Raw genomic sequence first — 16319 nt, 5'->3', positions numbered from 1 at the left:
AAATGTTTAGTTGCTTAACTCTCCGATTAGGAGTTAGATTTTTACATGCCTCCGAAAAAGTAGGGAGCAGCAGGCTGGAGAAGCGATGCCAGAATTTCTGCACTTTGTTATTTTATTCGAATCTTCTTGGTCTATCTGTTGATCTTGTTACTGATTTCTTTTTTTAAAGCAATGTTTTTGTACACAAATTTCCTCCTACTGTAGCTAGCTGTTTCATTCCCCTTTTATTGCTCTCAGTTAGAATTCTTACATCTGGGCCCTGCATCCCAGGTGAACTAAACCATATTAAAAGCCTTCCTTCTGCTCTTTGTTCTAACATGTGCTCTTTCAGCCATAAAAGATACTTCACAGTAGTAGCACTTTGAACCAGAAGGTCAAAGAGCTTCCTGAATTAGCAGTGGTCACTGCTGGTCTAGATATCAGCTTATTTGTTGTTCGGATTTACCTGAAGTTTGCTGTTTGCCTGGCTGTTTTAGGAACTGTATTCAAAGGATTATTGGAAAAGGTTCATATCATTCAATCACTTCTAAAAGACCAAAATCTGAAGGTAAGCCTGTTCTGCAGCTTTCTAACTTGACTGACTTTAATTGTAAAGACAAACCCTTTGTAAAGGGTTTGCAGAGGGGCACTAGACATCGAAAGTTTGGTTCCACTGTATCTGAGGACTTATATCTGATTCAAGATGAGAAGGGAAAGGAGGATTACAAGCTTAAAGCAAAGATAAAAATAAGTTTGAAACAAGCTTACTGGAAGAAAGAGAAACAAGCTTGTCACGACCTTGCCACAGGGAAGCGAACAGGTTTACCAGGGGTTTCTGAGAAGGCTAAGACAAAGGCCAGCCTGAAATTGTGATCCATTTGCTGCTTTAACCTGCCCCAATTTTAAGTGAGTCGGCTGTGGTTAAAGCATTTAGAAAGGGTAAAGTTTGATCTCGTCTTAAAAGTGCCACTGTGCTTCTTTGTAAAAACAAATGCAACCCCCTAACTAGATTGATTTAATCTGTGTCTATCTTTGCAAAATAGCATGCTTAACTTCATGGCAGCAGCAACTGCACAAGTCTGTGATGTATAGTACAAGAAAATGTACCAGTATCCCCCACTTCTGCAATACCAGAACTCCGTAAGAAGTGAGGAGGTGGGAGAGGAATGAACACCAAAATCCACTCATTTAATCTATACTGCTGGCTGACTTTTCTGTTGACTTGGATTAATCAGCTACAGTTGTTGCATAGAAGCCAAGGGTGGGGAGGAATCTCTAACTAGACTTTCCTCTGTGTTTCTGATAAACATAGTAGGCTGCCTTGCCAGCAACAGAAACATATAAAATTCAGTTCCTTTTTACAGTGAGATAAGAGGATCTTAACCAGTGACTGTGAGCACTGCGTTTCCTATTTCACGCTTAGTGCATAAAACTTTGGTTAACTCTCTTCATATGTCATGGACCCTTTAACATGAAAGCTGCCACTTCTCCCCACTCTGGAAATGTAATTCTTTTAGGATATTTCTTTCTTCATTTTAATAGAAGACTAAAATGGTTTTGCAGTAAGGTGAAACACTTTGGTTTTTTTTCCCCCCCACACTAATATCTGGAGAGGCACTCATTACACCTGCAGATTCTAGTCCTCTTATCTGCCAGCTTTCCAGGCTTTGAACTTGCTGTCCAGAGGCAGGAGAGAGGACTGCTGAAAAAAACACTGTGTGGCTGAGGATTTAGTACTCCTTCCACGCATAACTTGGCATTCAGCAGCTCCCTCACTCTTCAGGGTTCTCTCTGCTTCTGGTGCCAACTGTTTTATGTAACTGTTGCATCTTCACTTCTTTCTCCCTGGAGGCGATCTTTCTTGAATCCTGGCCTGATCCCTGTACTGTTAGCTTCCTTATTTTCTCTCCTTGGGCAAGATTTGAATGCAGGTGAATATCAGAATAGAGGTGGCAGGCGGAGAAGCAGTGACTGAATTTGAAACTGTCAGCGGGGCAAATTATACCAGCTGTTACGCTGGTAAGAGTCAAAGTTCATCTTCCAGATACTGATCTGATCAAATGAAATTCTGGTCCCAATAAATCGGTGACAAAACTCTCAGTGATTTTGCTTATGGCCATCACTGATGGCAAACAAGAGGTAAATAATTTGTCCCACCCATTTCAGAAGATTTGTATCCTTCCCTATTTTACTGCTTTAAAGCTATTCCTTCATTCTCCTCATCGCATGCTCACCTTTGTGCTTTTTCCCACATCAGCCAATGACTACAATAGTCATGTGAAAACCTGATCCTAAGGGAGAACATAGACTATCAAAGTTAATCCCCTATTTAAAGACACTTCATCCATTTCTACCTATAACTATTATATCCATATAGCCATATATTCTCAATAGCTATCTATCAGCTGTGAATACAAAATAGGTAGATACAAATGAGTCATATTTTGCATGGCTAAGCCACCTGGGTCCTCTGGTCAAGGTTGAACTGGGCTCAATGGTTATACTGTCTGCTATAATAAATTAGTAGTGCTTTTGTGCTGTGCCTCTAGCTGTAATAAGGATACATGCATTATGGGTGTCACACCGTCTCTGAGGACAATTTTAATATAGCTTAGACAATAGCCTAGCTAAATAAACAATGAACCAGTCATGATATAGAAAAACAGCACAAGCTCCAGGGTATGAAGCTTAGCAAAGGAAAAGAGAGCAAACAAAACATTAAAAAGATTAGCAAGCAACAATAAGGGAGACACTTTTAATACCTTAGGTAACCTGGGACAGTCATTTGATATCACCTCGGAGGATCTGATTCAGCAAGACATTTAAAGATAGGCTTAATATTAAGTGCTTGCTTAACCTTCATTAACTTACTTTGCTTAATAGAAACGTGCTAAAAATTAAGCTCACTTTGAATAATTTTCTGTATCAAGGCCTGGAGTTTCAAAATATAACCCTAATAAGCAGACTGAGGTTAGCAAACTAAAGCACCATTGTAATCAACATTACCAATGAACTGATTCAGGTAAAGCTGTGGTCAATGGTATGATGAGAGTAAATCTGGAATGGATAAACATGGGAGTCATGTGAGTAACAGCGAACTATAAATAGCAGGTACGCCTGACCAGATTTTTTAGGCATCTCTAAATTTAGACTTTCATATTGAGAATGAGACTTAACCAGTTGGGTCCCGTTTTTCCCGTAGCTAAGCCTCTCTCTCACTTACTGGACTGCCTGGTGACCTCTGCCTTCTTCTAGGACTTCTTGTCAGTCTTATCTCTGAGGGCACTATATGCAGTATAGTTTTGGATATCACTTGCTGGTGGGCTAACCAAAAAGAAGACCTAAAGATGCTGCTAAACCACGACTTACTGCTGCAGCCCTTTCCCTCTCACAAAATATGCATATCTTCTTCCTCTCTGAGAAAATGCAAGGGATTTCACAGATAGAGAAAACCTTGATCTGCATTATTATACATAAAGTTCTGCAATTCTCTTTTGAGAGAATTGCCTCATCAACTTTCCATGAGGCTCAGTCTGTTCTTCATTCAGGATGGACTGTATATATCTTTGTATCTGCAAGCATTGTGTGATACCTAGCCTGATCTGCAGCCTGTCACTTAATCCAGCATTGAGTAGAAAATTGTTAATTTCCTCATGTACTTCTTTAAAACATTCATCACTATAGGATCAGAGTGCTCCACAAATCTAAACTAATTAAGCTTTACAAATACTTGTAAAGAGTGGTATTATTTTTTATCCTTTTTACAGAAAGGAAACTAAATCACAGAGACTTTAGATCAAGAAGTCAAGTGTCCATTAATTTTGGGTCCCCAGAACGAGATGCTTAGATCCCAATTTTCCAGGGCACTTAGTGTTCTACAGCACTTTATATGCTTTTATAGCATGTTATTTACAGAGTCTCAATCAGCCACTGCTATGTTTGTGAGACCTAACACTTCTGCAAATTTGAAAGCTCTCAAGTAGGTTTCAAGGAAAATGAAGATCACATTCAGCATTTAATTGAAAAAAGTTTAAGTGACTTGCCTAGTCCAATACCAGCATGTACATAGGAGCAAAAGTTAGAATCCAGTTTTTCAATGGGACGTTTATGTGCCTTACCCGTAAGACAATCTTTTTCTTTTCTGCAATCCTGGCTTCATTTTTATATGCCTTCCAGCTTCCTCAGCAAGTTTTGCGTCTCACCTCTAGGTGAGAAAACACACATTTTTTTGTGAGTAGAATTCGTAGTATTTACTAAAGTATGAAACTATGATATTCTATATTTCTTGGCTATTGGGGCCAGCAGACTAGATAGCTGTAGATAGCTAAACTCAGGGTCTAATGCTGATGGAGGAAATGGCTTGTGCTGGCGGACGTTGTGTTTGGTACTTGGGACATGTGAGGGTGAATGGAGTGGTGTGAGGCAACCTCGGTGCTGTGCAGCCCCTGGCAGTGAGGGAGGTCTAGGTGCAGCTGCACTGACATATGGAGCTCCAGGAGGACACCTGTGGGAACATCTGAACTGGAAGGTTTCCAGACCTCCAGGTCTACATGGGGGTCATTGTCCATCTCCACTTTGGGGTTAGGCCAGGGCCCAGGCATGGTGGGACGGGCACCCTCCTCAGCTCCTACTCTCCTGCCCTCGTAGAGCAGCCTTCTCCTGCTGCTTCCCAGCCCCTTTGGTCTCACAATCCTTGCTCCTGAAAAAAAGGAAACCAAACCTGTGAGCCAGATGGGAACCATATTTCACTCCAAAGAGATCCCATGTTCAGACAACTGGAAGACCAGATCTCCAAGACATGCTACGGTGTCACCAAAGACGTCTACATTACCCAGAATGATTGTACTTGTGTTATTCCGCGTACTTTTTCTTGATTTCCATGTTGCTGTATTCAGTAGCCATAGGACATTCTGTACCGGTGAAACTTTTGGTGTGCAAAACAATATATTTTTTATTAACTTCTTTCCTGGAAATGGCTGTACCTTTTGTATTTGAGATTTTCCCAAAATGCGCAACCCGAGGCAGCTATCTGGCATGAGAAATTCATCCTGAGCAGTACAAGTCTAATAATATAATAAGCAAGAAGTTTATTGTGGAAATTGTTAGTCAGCCTTAAGTACAGGCATCATCTTCTGTGTTACCTCTAATAAAAGGTAATACTTGTACCCATATATTAAAGGCTGCTAAAGAAAAAAAAAATTGCACATGTTAAAGGATCACCTGTTCCAAAAACTGTGAAGCAGACTCTCATATATAAAAGCTAGTCTAAAATAGCTTGTAAATGACAGCATCACAATATAAACTTAGACCTCCTTCAGGAGACTTTCTGTAATGATTAGTAGTAAGCTGGCATATGACACAAATAACTGAATGCCATTACATTAGGGAAACATTACCAATAGAGATAAATCCCCAGACACTCACCAGTATTTTATCTCTTAGAAAGCTGTCTTTGCTCCCTATATGGCATGTCTTCATGGATGTTTTAATATATTACCTTAGCACGATACACAAAATAGATGTAAGCTACAGCAAGGTGCATGTATGAATTCATTATTTAAAAATAACTCATGACTCTCCCATGTCCTACAGATTTAATATAAGAAAAGGGGGATTCTTTCTTCCCAGCAAATGAAAGTCAAATGAAAATTGAGAGACACACAAGAGATAGCAATGGTGCTAATTACTTTACTATATGTGTACCTTTATGAACAGTGCTTACTCTGTGTGAAAAATATTTTGCTAAGATCATATGGCACAGTCACAGAAAATTTTGTGGGGCCTTCTGAATGTGGAGTTGCAACTCCCTGGCAACATATCTATTTTTTCCTGGAATTACGATCACCAGTTTTCATCTGGAACCTAAGCAGAATATGTGAATGAGAAGAATCAGGGATCCAAAGGCAGTTCACTGCTGCCTTGTTATGAGCCAGTGTCCTCTTTTACGTGCCTGATGTCAACTTCAGAGGACGCTGCACTGCTTCAAAGTAATCCTACTGGTTGGCATGAAAGGCTAACATGAAATGGGATAGTATTTACTTTAGTCACTGACAAAGTGAGCTGTGGCAGCGTTGCTGCACTTCCAAATTATAAGGCCCAGCCTCTGAGCAGGTAGTGGGACTGTTCGCTTGCCCTACCACAAACTACAGGTTCAGCGTATCCCTTCAGTCCGGTTGAAGTCTACAGCAGAAAGCAAGGAGAACGGAGTGACCCATATGTGCTCAGTATTACCGCTGTGCTCACTGAACAGCTGAGCAAGTCCATGGCAGCTGTTAAAAAGAAGCTATATTATAGTCAGCTACTAGGGAAAATGAATCACGCAATTTCCTTCTAATGGAAGAGGAGGAGGCAGCTTCCCTCTCTCCTTACAGCCACAGGGAGAGAGAGGAGCTAGGCATTTGTTCCAGTGCTCAACAAACAAATATTGCAACCTGTGAGCATCTCTTTCCTCTTACAAAAGATCAGACATCGTCTGTGTGAGAAAAAGTAAACAATGGTGCTGAGTATTGTCACACAAAGGTACCGAGAGTATCCCTGTGTAGCACAGAACAGCGCTGGGAAGAAGTAGATGTGCCTCCGACAAGTCACCTAACTATCAAAATAATGCTATGACTAGGTTAATTAGTCCTATATTTGAAGCCTTTTCCACTTCTTTGTTTGGACCTAGTTTGTCCACACTTGCATATGTCACATTTCCAAAATGAGGAAAACGGTATATGGGGAGCACACAGGGAGAGAGAAAACACAGGGCAATCCTGAGAAAATTGGCTATAAAGACACAAGCTGAGTCATGTAAATACAAGTATGCATCTACGTGCAGCCAGGCACATATGCATATGCTATATATGTAGGCCAGGGTACTCCTGACAAGCTTTTTTTAGGTAACACAAGAATGAATTTCCTGGTCCTCTGTGATCTGTGGGCAGCTATGACTCATTCGTTCCCGGTACTGAAGTGTGAATGGAACCATTTCTTTTGGGAATAAAAACTTTCACGAAATTTTGTGATGACGTATCCAGGCATCTTTCTCTGAATAAACCACTCTTCTATCAGGTGAAAGAATATAAAATGTTGCCGTCTGCAGGCTTTGCAAACACCTGTTCCTTTGCCCATTACGCCCCAGTGGCAGCACTGCCAGACTTAGTGGTATAAAAATCATGGTTTGTGCCTTCAAATCATGAGATTAGTTATATGTATCATCAGATTTCTTTTTAAAGTTTGGGAGTCAAGCTACTTTGCCTTTCAGGATCTGAGGCATTAGCATAGCTGAATGAGTAGCAGTTTCTGAATATTCCAACAGTATATTGTGAATAATTTCCTATTCATAACCCACATTGTGAAATTGCTAGCTTGCTGATGAATTCTGTGTATTTGAAAAATGAGGCAACTTTGCCAAAGAATTGAAAGCCTTTTTTTCCATACAAGGTATTGACTGCTGGAAAATAGTATAAAAGGTGGACTGGAACCCAGCCTCTTCTAGGTAGATGAGTGCCTCATTGTCTATTACTTTTATGAAACAACATTTTTTGAAGTCAGATATCATTAATCATTATTGATTTTCTGAGAGAAAAATTTGTTCAAGCCTTTGTCCATGACCTCAGAATGCATCGCAGATGAGAATAGAAGATTTTCTTGGATTGAAAATTGAATAGAAAAGGAATCAAGTATGGTGCTACAGCTATGGAAGCTTTTCACTGTCTCATAATGTGAATTTTATTTAAGCAAACACTGCAGGATAAAATCTGATATTAATATGTACCAATGATATTATCAATTTGGATGAAACAAATATATTGTGTAGCCAATACATTTATTTTGCTAACACAGTCATCTTCTTAATTAAAGTAGGTTATACTGTAAGGAACAGCTGCTAAAGAGTAGGTAGAAGAGAATTCACACATAAGTCAGGCTTGGAAGAAGACTATTCATGGAACCTCAGTTTTCCGGTACAGAGGGCATTTGTGGGGTTAACTTGGCCAAGGAGATAAATTTGTCACTTGCATTGTGCGCTTCTGCCAAATGCAAATTTAGAAATACAATAGGATGCAGTTTTCATGAGTGGTATAGAGTGTATGACAAAATCCATTTTCAGTGCTTAAATAGCAGCTCAATAAATAATCCTGCTAAAGGGAAGGAATTTATTGTTTTTAAAGTTGAGGTGTGTGAAAGCTTCTATTGTACTTGATTTCCTCCACCTCCTTTTTTTTTCTTTTTTTTTTTAACAGCACAGAGCTACAGAGTGGAAAAATATAATTAATAGTTTGGGATTTCTGAAGCCCTGACATCAAAAAAATCTTGCACAAACTGGCTTGTCTCCATCAACAAAAATTAAATTTCAGAGGAACCTAAAGGAAGATTTAAACCTTTCATTATGGGAAACAATAAGCACTATTGAAATGTCTGTCTTGCCACAAATAAATGATCTAATATATCACTTGGTAAGGAACGGATGATTACGCTCCTTCAGAACCTGCTAAAGTCTTCCCAAATTCAGCTCTTCTAACAGGGTTACAAAAAATACTTTATCAAGCAGCTAATAAAAGTGAAAGGAAATACTTTTTGGATAGCACATGCAATTAACCTGTGGAAATCATTGTCAAAGGATGTTATTGAAGCCAATTGATTATTGGATTTCTAACAAAGTGAGATTTAAATAGGGACAATAAGAAATACTTAGTATCACATTAAACAGAGAAAAATGTACAGCACTGTGCACCCTCAATCTTCAGTACAGAAGCCAGTAACTAACTGATCATGGTTAAGAAGACAATTTGTAGGCAGAATAATTCGTAAGTGTCCATTATAGGACTTAGACATTCTTCTGAATCGTATGCTACATATCAGCCAGAGACACTGTACAGGCTAAAGAGTCTTTGGTACATTATTGTACTTGGCCTGCCACAGTCCTCAAAACTTCTCTCTGCAGCCAAGAGATGCGTAAGGGTGTGTGCGTTCTGCTGGGATTGAAGGGAGAGGGAGATGGTCACAGGGGCTCACCTGCACTAGCTGAGTGACTATTCAGGAGCAGGTTCAGGCAACGCTCACGCTGAATAGAGGGTAACAGCTCCTCCAGAACCCTTCAACCCCCCTCAGCAAAATGTTTGAACCTATGGTGCAACCTGAAGTCATCATAAGGATAATCAGTAGCAGCTTCATTCCTATTTTGCTGTTAATCTAGGTCCTTCTATGCATGTATGGTCTATAGGAATATAGTCATTTTAATGATAATAGTGCTTTTACCCTTATTTTACATTTCCAGTTATGGCATAATTCTGAATTTGGAAGGACTCTCTTTGACTCCAGTGGATGTTGAATTAGGTCTTCTCTGAATATCCAGTACATGGCTTGTTTTCATCTGTTTTTAGTATTAGTAGGTCTAGCACTAATTTGTTAATCACATTTCTGTATGGATAGATATACATGAATACGGTGCTGGGGCATTATTTCCAGATGTGAGGAGTTTCTGTAAAAGAAAAAATATTTGGGGATAATTTATCCTTCTAAAATATAAATGTTGTGATTAGCACTGGAATTACTTCTTACAATTCCAAAATAATCAAATAATGAAGAAAAAAAAATGTTCACTCACTGCATAATGAATCCATCCAACAGGGCACAATAGACACAGTCATATTAAAACCTGGATCATTACCCTTCTTTTCCTGCAATTAAGGACTCCACAGGATGTGGATGTTCCATTGATATCAGTCAGTCTAATAACACTTTAATTATTTTTAAAAGTCAGATAAGACATGCAGAATCTGAAATAAAACTAGCTCAATATTGTCACACAGATACGTCGGCTTACCTTCTCCCTGCCTGCATATGCTTTTAGAAAATATGCAAACAGAACATGAGTGCAAGTACCACATGCTCTAATGCTATCTTACTGAGAAGTAACCCTGTGTCTATCATGTCATTTGTTTCCTTTAACTATTCCTCGGGGATTAGTTTGACTAGCCTATTGCTTCATGTTTGGATAATGTGGCTAATCCTTTCCAGTTTCATTATTCTAATCACTCGCAAGCTGGCTCCCTTTTGCCTAACTATACAGCAGCCAGACACTGCTTCTTTCCTTTGTAAAACGGCATGTACTGAAAATGCAGAACACCTTTTTTGTAGCCTCCATTTAAAAGCCAGGTTTGGCAGCTGGTTTAGTGTATGTTTCAAAACTAGGTAGACAGAAGGGCCTTTGGGAGATGATGCTTTGCATCAGCCTGTCTTCTTAGATCAGTGCAGACTTTTTAGATTTTCACTTCCAATTGCATTCTATCCATAATTTCTGTGTTTAATTGCTAGCCATAAATGTGCATACCACTGAAATATCTGAAAACTTTGAAAGGTTTGATTTTAAAGTGTCCCTCTGGTGATATAATACACTTTGTAAGAAAAAGATATGTTGGTATTACATGCACTCTGCACACTCCCACTATGATTTCCATGTCATGTTTGCACTAGTTTACTAGTAAAAACATGTTTTTACTGTCCTCACTATTTCAGTTTCAGTGTAACTTACAAAAAATCAACTGGCATTTTCCTCCGCTTTGCATGTAAACACACGAAAGTCACCATAAATGGCCCAAGAAAACAAATTTGGATAGAACAGTAACGAGCATGGAACAATGCTTTAGGTAGTGAAGAAGAGGCAGAGAACGTACAAAATAGTTTGTAATTTGTTTAAGGCAAGTAAAGTATTTGAAATATCAAAGGCAGCAATCAGATGGCACTACCGTCGTCAGTCACTGCAATAGTCTGCCACAGACAGACAAAAACAGTTTTCTCTTCACTATTTCCAATTTATTAAAACACTTCTCAGCTTCAGATATTGCATCTGTAAAACTCAGACAATCATTCACACGTACCTGGCTGCTATCACTGAAGACATGTAAAACTCTATTTTTGTGTTTGTCTCAAGCTAAATACCATTCGCTGTTCCCATTTTATAGATGAGGAAACTGAGCTATAAAGAAGTGAATAGGCAGCTCTGAAAATTTATCTTCGATTACTGGGACCTAAGCTGAACTTTTCATGTCGTCTCGAGCATATACCTGAAAAGAAGCTTTTCACTTTTTTCCACTTTTTTATTTTTAATGTCAATCTTTTTTGCTTTTGGGCAGAATTCCAAAAAACAGATTTATCTGATGGAAAAAAAGGTGGAATGAATTTAAAGATTGGTTTCATCCACCTCAACTGGCTTGATTTCTTCAGAAAATATACTGAGTACATGTCTTTAGCTTCACCTACAAATTACCAGTTGCATCTGTCCAAATACGTACAGGTACTTTCCAAATGATCAGCTCCTTGTCAGTCACAGAAACTTTCTGTTCTCCCTGTCTTTTGCCAAAGAGAAATGCTCCCTTCTAAGCAAAAGAGTTCAGCAGCCATTGAGTACTATCCAAGACCTTTCAGCACAGAGACTATCTTGGAATTATGTGTGCGACAGACTATTGAAAGATTTTCTTTTCCGAGCTCTGTATTGTTTTGCACCTTGTATTTTGTGCATGGACAGGCATTTGTGCATTAATTCAGTGTAGTTTTTAAAATCTGCATGGTTCTACAAGATCAGTCTATTCTAGACTAAGATATTTTAGAAAAGACAGCTTCAAAGGCTCTGAACTTTAACTGCTTCTCAACTATGGGCCTATCCACACAGACAATGAATAGTAAATGATGAGACACTTGCATTAAATATTTATGTAATTTAAGTAATCCATTGTGAGGACATAGGGAAAAGAGAATAGGTGAAGTGGGTGTGCGTTGTCCCTCAGTGCAAATCTTAGTAATAATGTGAAAATGAGATTGGTGATCTCATCTCAGCCACCATTTAAGTGCATTGCCAATCTACTACCAGTGTTATATGATGCTGCTGCTAACTAGCACAAATTATGGCCTGTAATGTGGAAAATGTCTGAAATTCTGCATTGTGCACATATACATCAACTCATATATATCAACTAAGCATCACAGAAATTAAAACTGCTGCCAGGCTCTGTTCACAGGACAATAAGGTCTAGATATTGCTTGAGGCTAGAGTTGAGATGAATTTACAGATCTGTGTGTGTGAATCCTGTATGCTGCTCAGCTGGTTCAAACCACACTGTTAGCTTTCTATTTTCTTGATAATTAAATTGCTCTTAATGTAATAAAATAAGGGTATGGGGAAATGGGTGATCAATTTGAATCTGGATTTACATAGGTACATTTTTGCCTTTGTCATAACTATATTACAGGCTCAGTTTTCCTGGGGAAGAAATCTTGCTGAGTTTCTCTGTCTTACTTGCTAAATCTAGGTCAAGAATGAAAGGTTTAAGTGAATGAGAAAAAACAGCTGGTGATTTTTCAAGCAGTTAATCGAAACTTGGTTAATTGTTTCTGTTGCACTCTCAGGGAGGGAAAGAGATAAACTGAGAAGCAAACTACTTAATAGCATTAGGGTTTACAAAACCTTTTCTTCAGTTGTCTAAAATGATACCAGAAAAAGTATGCAATGTTAGGAGTTTGTAATGGGTTTAGTTACAAGATTTTGTGAAGAGGATAGACTTGAGAATCTTCTCTAAGTTACAATATTCATTCAATAAACTACAGTGCTGTTATTATACATTTAAATGCCTTGGTGCACACATTTTATATAAATGTCTTGTGATTTAAATGCCTCACAGTCCGTCATAACAGGCTAAGGCCTTTTGTAATACTAATCTCACTTAAAAAATTATGAAAATAGCTTGCTTTTACTCTGATTTGTTTCTGTATGTTCAGACTCCTTGTATACTTGTTCCAGGAAAAACAAAAGTATTGCTTTGCCTTGAGTTTTGCCTCACTAACCTTACAGAGAGAGCTGGTGATAACATTTTTTGTTTGATGCAATGTAATGTTCTCTTAAGGTCAAGAATTGCTTCACAGAAGACCAAAAGGTTATACAGGCACCCAGTACACTCTTCAGGATTTCTCTTTCATAATATGGCAAAAGGAAAGCACCTAAAATCCAATTTTTAAAACATTTTTAGTTTCTTTTTGCATTTAAGGAAAAATATCTGTATGCATAGTGAACACATGCAATGATTTTTTACTGTGCCTCCGTTTTAACGCTGGTATAAAATCTACTGAAGACATTGTGGGATATGGCTTGAATGGTCTGTGGAATATTCAAATCTTTGATGTTTTCTTGAATGTAGGATTTCTGGGTCGTTTTCTTGGCTTTTGGGTTTACTAAATACAGCTTAGGCTGCTTAATATTACTTTACAAGCACCCATAAGTCTTGGCTTGGATTAAAACATCATGTTAGAGAATTCTGGCTATGTTATCTTTTCCTTTTGATGGTCATAGCTGATCAAGGGGTTTTAAATACCTTGGTGACTCTGGACCTAAGCAGCCTTGTCTGCATTAAGGAAAGGAATGCAGAATTTGCCTACATGATCATAGCTCATAGGAAAAATTACACTGATCTTGGAAAGCTGTCTCTGCCCTTAAAAAATGCCATTTCCTATTTCACTTCTTGTTGTGTGTACTGTCCATATAGTTAAGTGCAAGTGATAGTTAACTAATGTATAAAGAGATTGCAAACCCATATGACATTAAGCCATGCTTTAGCTTTATTAATGCAGTATAGAAAGACTGAAAATTTGAATATAATAGACTATAAATTTGATAGCTTCCCCTTTACCAGCTGCTTTATGTGCTTTCTCGAAACACCTTGTCATGTACTAAATTAGGAGAAACCAGGAAGCATAGATAAATATTTGGGATACCAGTTCATAGTTGTATGATTGCTTAGTTTATCTGTTCATTAATGTCAGGTTCAGTTTGAGACTGCATGACATCGAAAAAAAAAATCATACAAGCCTTTTGTTACAACTACTGTAGATTTTTTCTGAGAGCATTTAAAAAGAATCCTGACCTTGAGGGAGTAATCTAGTTTTCTTTATATCATAATTATGGAAAAATTTAAATGAGGATAATTCACAACTTGAATTAGATTATTCACAACTCAAACCACAACTGTATCTCATCATCTCCATCATATGGATGTGTTTTTCCCACTGCAAATAAAAAGGAAAATACATTAAAGATAAACTTCTAACACAATAAGGACGAATGAGAATGTGACAGCAACCTCCCTTGCTGCTATGTGCCAGCTGATTGTATTTAACTCTAAATTCTTCAGTTATTGAGGGCAATGACAGTTTGGCTTTGATTTGGTTTCAGCCAAGAGTCAGCTGTTTGGAATATCATCAGAGGTATGGCACCACCTTTTTGTGCACGTTCATTGGATATGGCATATACTGAAGCAGCAAGTATTGCTACAGAATGGAAATAACGCTATGACAAACACAGGAAGCAACCACGGAGGACTTAATTTCCTTTGCTTTGTGGGAGGGGAAGGAAGCCTCAGTTAGTAACAAAGCCCAGTCCTACTAGTTCTGATCATTGCCTTCCTGACCCTGCAAAGCATATGCATAGCTTTAAGCACAAGGGTAATCCTACTAAAATCAACTCTTTTCCTCAGCAGTACGATGCAAAGAAGAGCAAACATATTAAATCCTGTAATCATCTTGGTCAGTGCTTCAAACACATGAGCTGTGGTAGTTGTTTTCAATTTATATTTCTAAAACTATTTTTTAAATAGCAGCAATTCTTCTATGTTTGGTAACTCAAAGCCAACTACATTTTTAAAAAAAATTTTTTTTAAATAAAGTCTAGTAAAAGTCTACCTTATGGAGAGTGGGAAAAAACATGGGAATTTCTGCTCAAGTTCAAGATCTTATTTTTGGAAAGGTTACAAGTGTCTGAAAGAGTAGTAAATTATTCAAGTTATCTGTCCTAAGTTATGTAACATTTAAAATAGTCTTTGAGATAAGAAATGTCCCTAAGAAGCTAGTGATGCTAGAAATTTGGGATTAACCATATGACTAGGATCTACTCTCCCAAGCCTTGTTTCCCCTTTCTTCCTTAACTGTCATTTCTATCTGATTGTAAATTCCTTCATGCAGAGAACATCTGTTGTTAAATTCAGCTAAAGCTAGTTTCTATTTCACATAGATGTCTTTGACACTAACATGATACAAACACTAAATTAAAAAAATAAATTTCAGTAGTTCTTCATGTAAACTATTACAGGAAAAATGTAAACTAAAAGAACTGTATTTGGCTTGCAGATGAAGGATAATAGACAACTAAATTAGACTATAGGCCTATCTTCTCTATAAGTAAAGTCAGGTAAAATTAATTCCTCTATTTTCCTCATTCCCTCACCTCCCATTTTCTCCAGTCTCAGATTGTTTTATATGATGTTTTCAATTTGTTCTTATAGGAACGTGCTCTGTGCATATACTGCTCTCTTTTGTTATGGTAATTTTATTTCTCAAAAAGGACGTGGACACTGGATTGGTATAATCTAAAAATTCCAATCTTGAAATAAAATGAAATCATTTTCTTTGTCACCAACAAAGTCATTGTGCTGCATCACCAGTTTTTAATGAGAACAGTAAGGAATAATGTCAGTTAGTATTGAACAAATCTCACTCAGCAATTTTTGACCATCACACAAGCTTTTCACTTCAAAAACTACAATTTGGGAAGAGAGAAGCATGTCACAATCTTCATACATATATGTATATGAATTATAAAAGTGCAGTACAGAATATTGAACACGACAAGTTTTTTCGCTTCTATTTCAAATATTTAAGTATGGTCCTTAAAAATGTTGTCATATAGCAAAACTTCAGACTTATTAAGAATTAGCCATCAGAACAATCTTTAAATATATTTCTTTAATACATTTCTCCCTTGTAAATAAGATGTACATTTTTTCTATAGCTATGCAGTTTACTCTAGAGTGGCTCCTTTAAAACCTCAGGCCAGTATTGAAGATTTTCTATGAAGCATGTAAGTGCTTGCACATTTGTAAAAGGTATACGGATAGCATTTCAATAAAATCCAAATAACCCCATTATTTTACATGTGCAAAAAAATAGTCTGACTGGACTGCCAGTCTGTTTGCTATATTTAACAATTAGTTTAATACACAGGCTCCTTGAGGACAAAAGACAGAAGGGCTGCCAATTTTCTGTATGGTTGGTAGATCACTCATAGCCTCAGGCTAATGAGCTGTGGTTTATTTCTCTGACCCTTTCCTGAAATGCCTGTAACGGTGTTTGAAGTGTGGTTGTAGGGTAGCTATCATCCATCCTGATTTCACATTTCTAATTAGGCCAAATGTATTCTAATCAAAATGCAGAAAATATGAAAATACTGCGGTATGAGTAGAGTGATAAGGATGCTAGTCACTGACACCATAATCAAAAATAAAAAAAGAAGGAGCAACAGTGAAAATGCAGACATG

General features: G+C 37.7%; 1 long non-coding RNA gene across 2 annotated transcripts in view; it reads left to right on the top strand.

Moving 5' to 3' along the window:
• The first annotated feature begins 413 nt into the window (after positions 1-413).
• LOC104153556 (uncharacterized) overlaps positions 414-16319 on the top strand; it is a 50173-nt gene continuing 34267 nt past the window's right edge. For both annotated transcript variants that reach the window (XR_011139183.1, XR_011139182.1), the window contains exon 1: positions 414-547. This is a non-coding gene — a long non-coding RNA (uncharacterized lncRNA). The remainder of the gene's footprint in view (positions 548-16319) is intronic.

This window comes from Struthio camelus, chromosome 2, assembly GCF_040807025.1.
Source record: "Struthio camelus isolate bStrCam1 chromosome 2, bStrCam1.hap1, whole genome shotgun sequence".
In the NCBI taxonomy this organism is placed as follows: Eukaryota; Metazoa; Chordata; class Aves; order Struthioniformes; family Struthionidae; genus Struthio; species Struthio camelus.
This window is presented reverse-complemented; position numbering and strand designations above follow the sequence as displayed.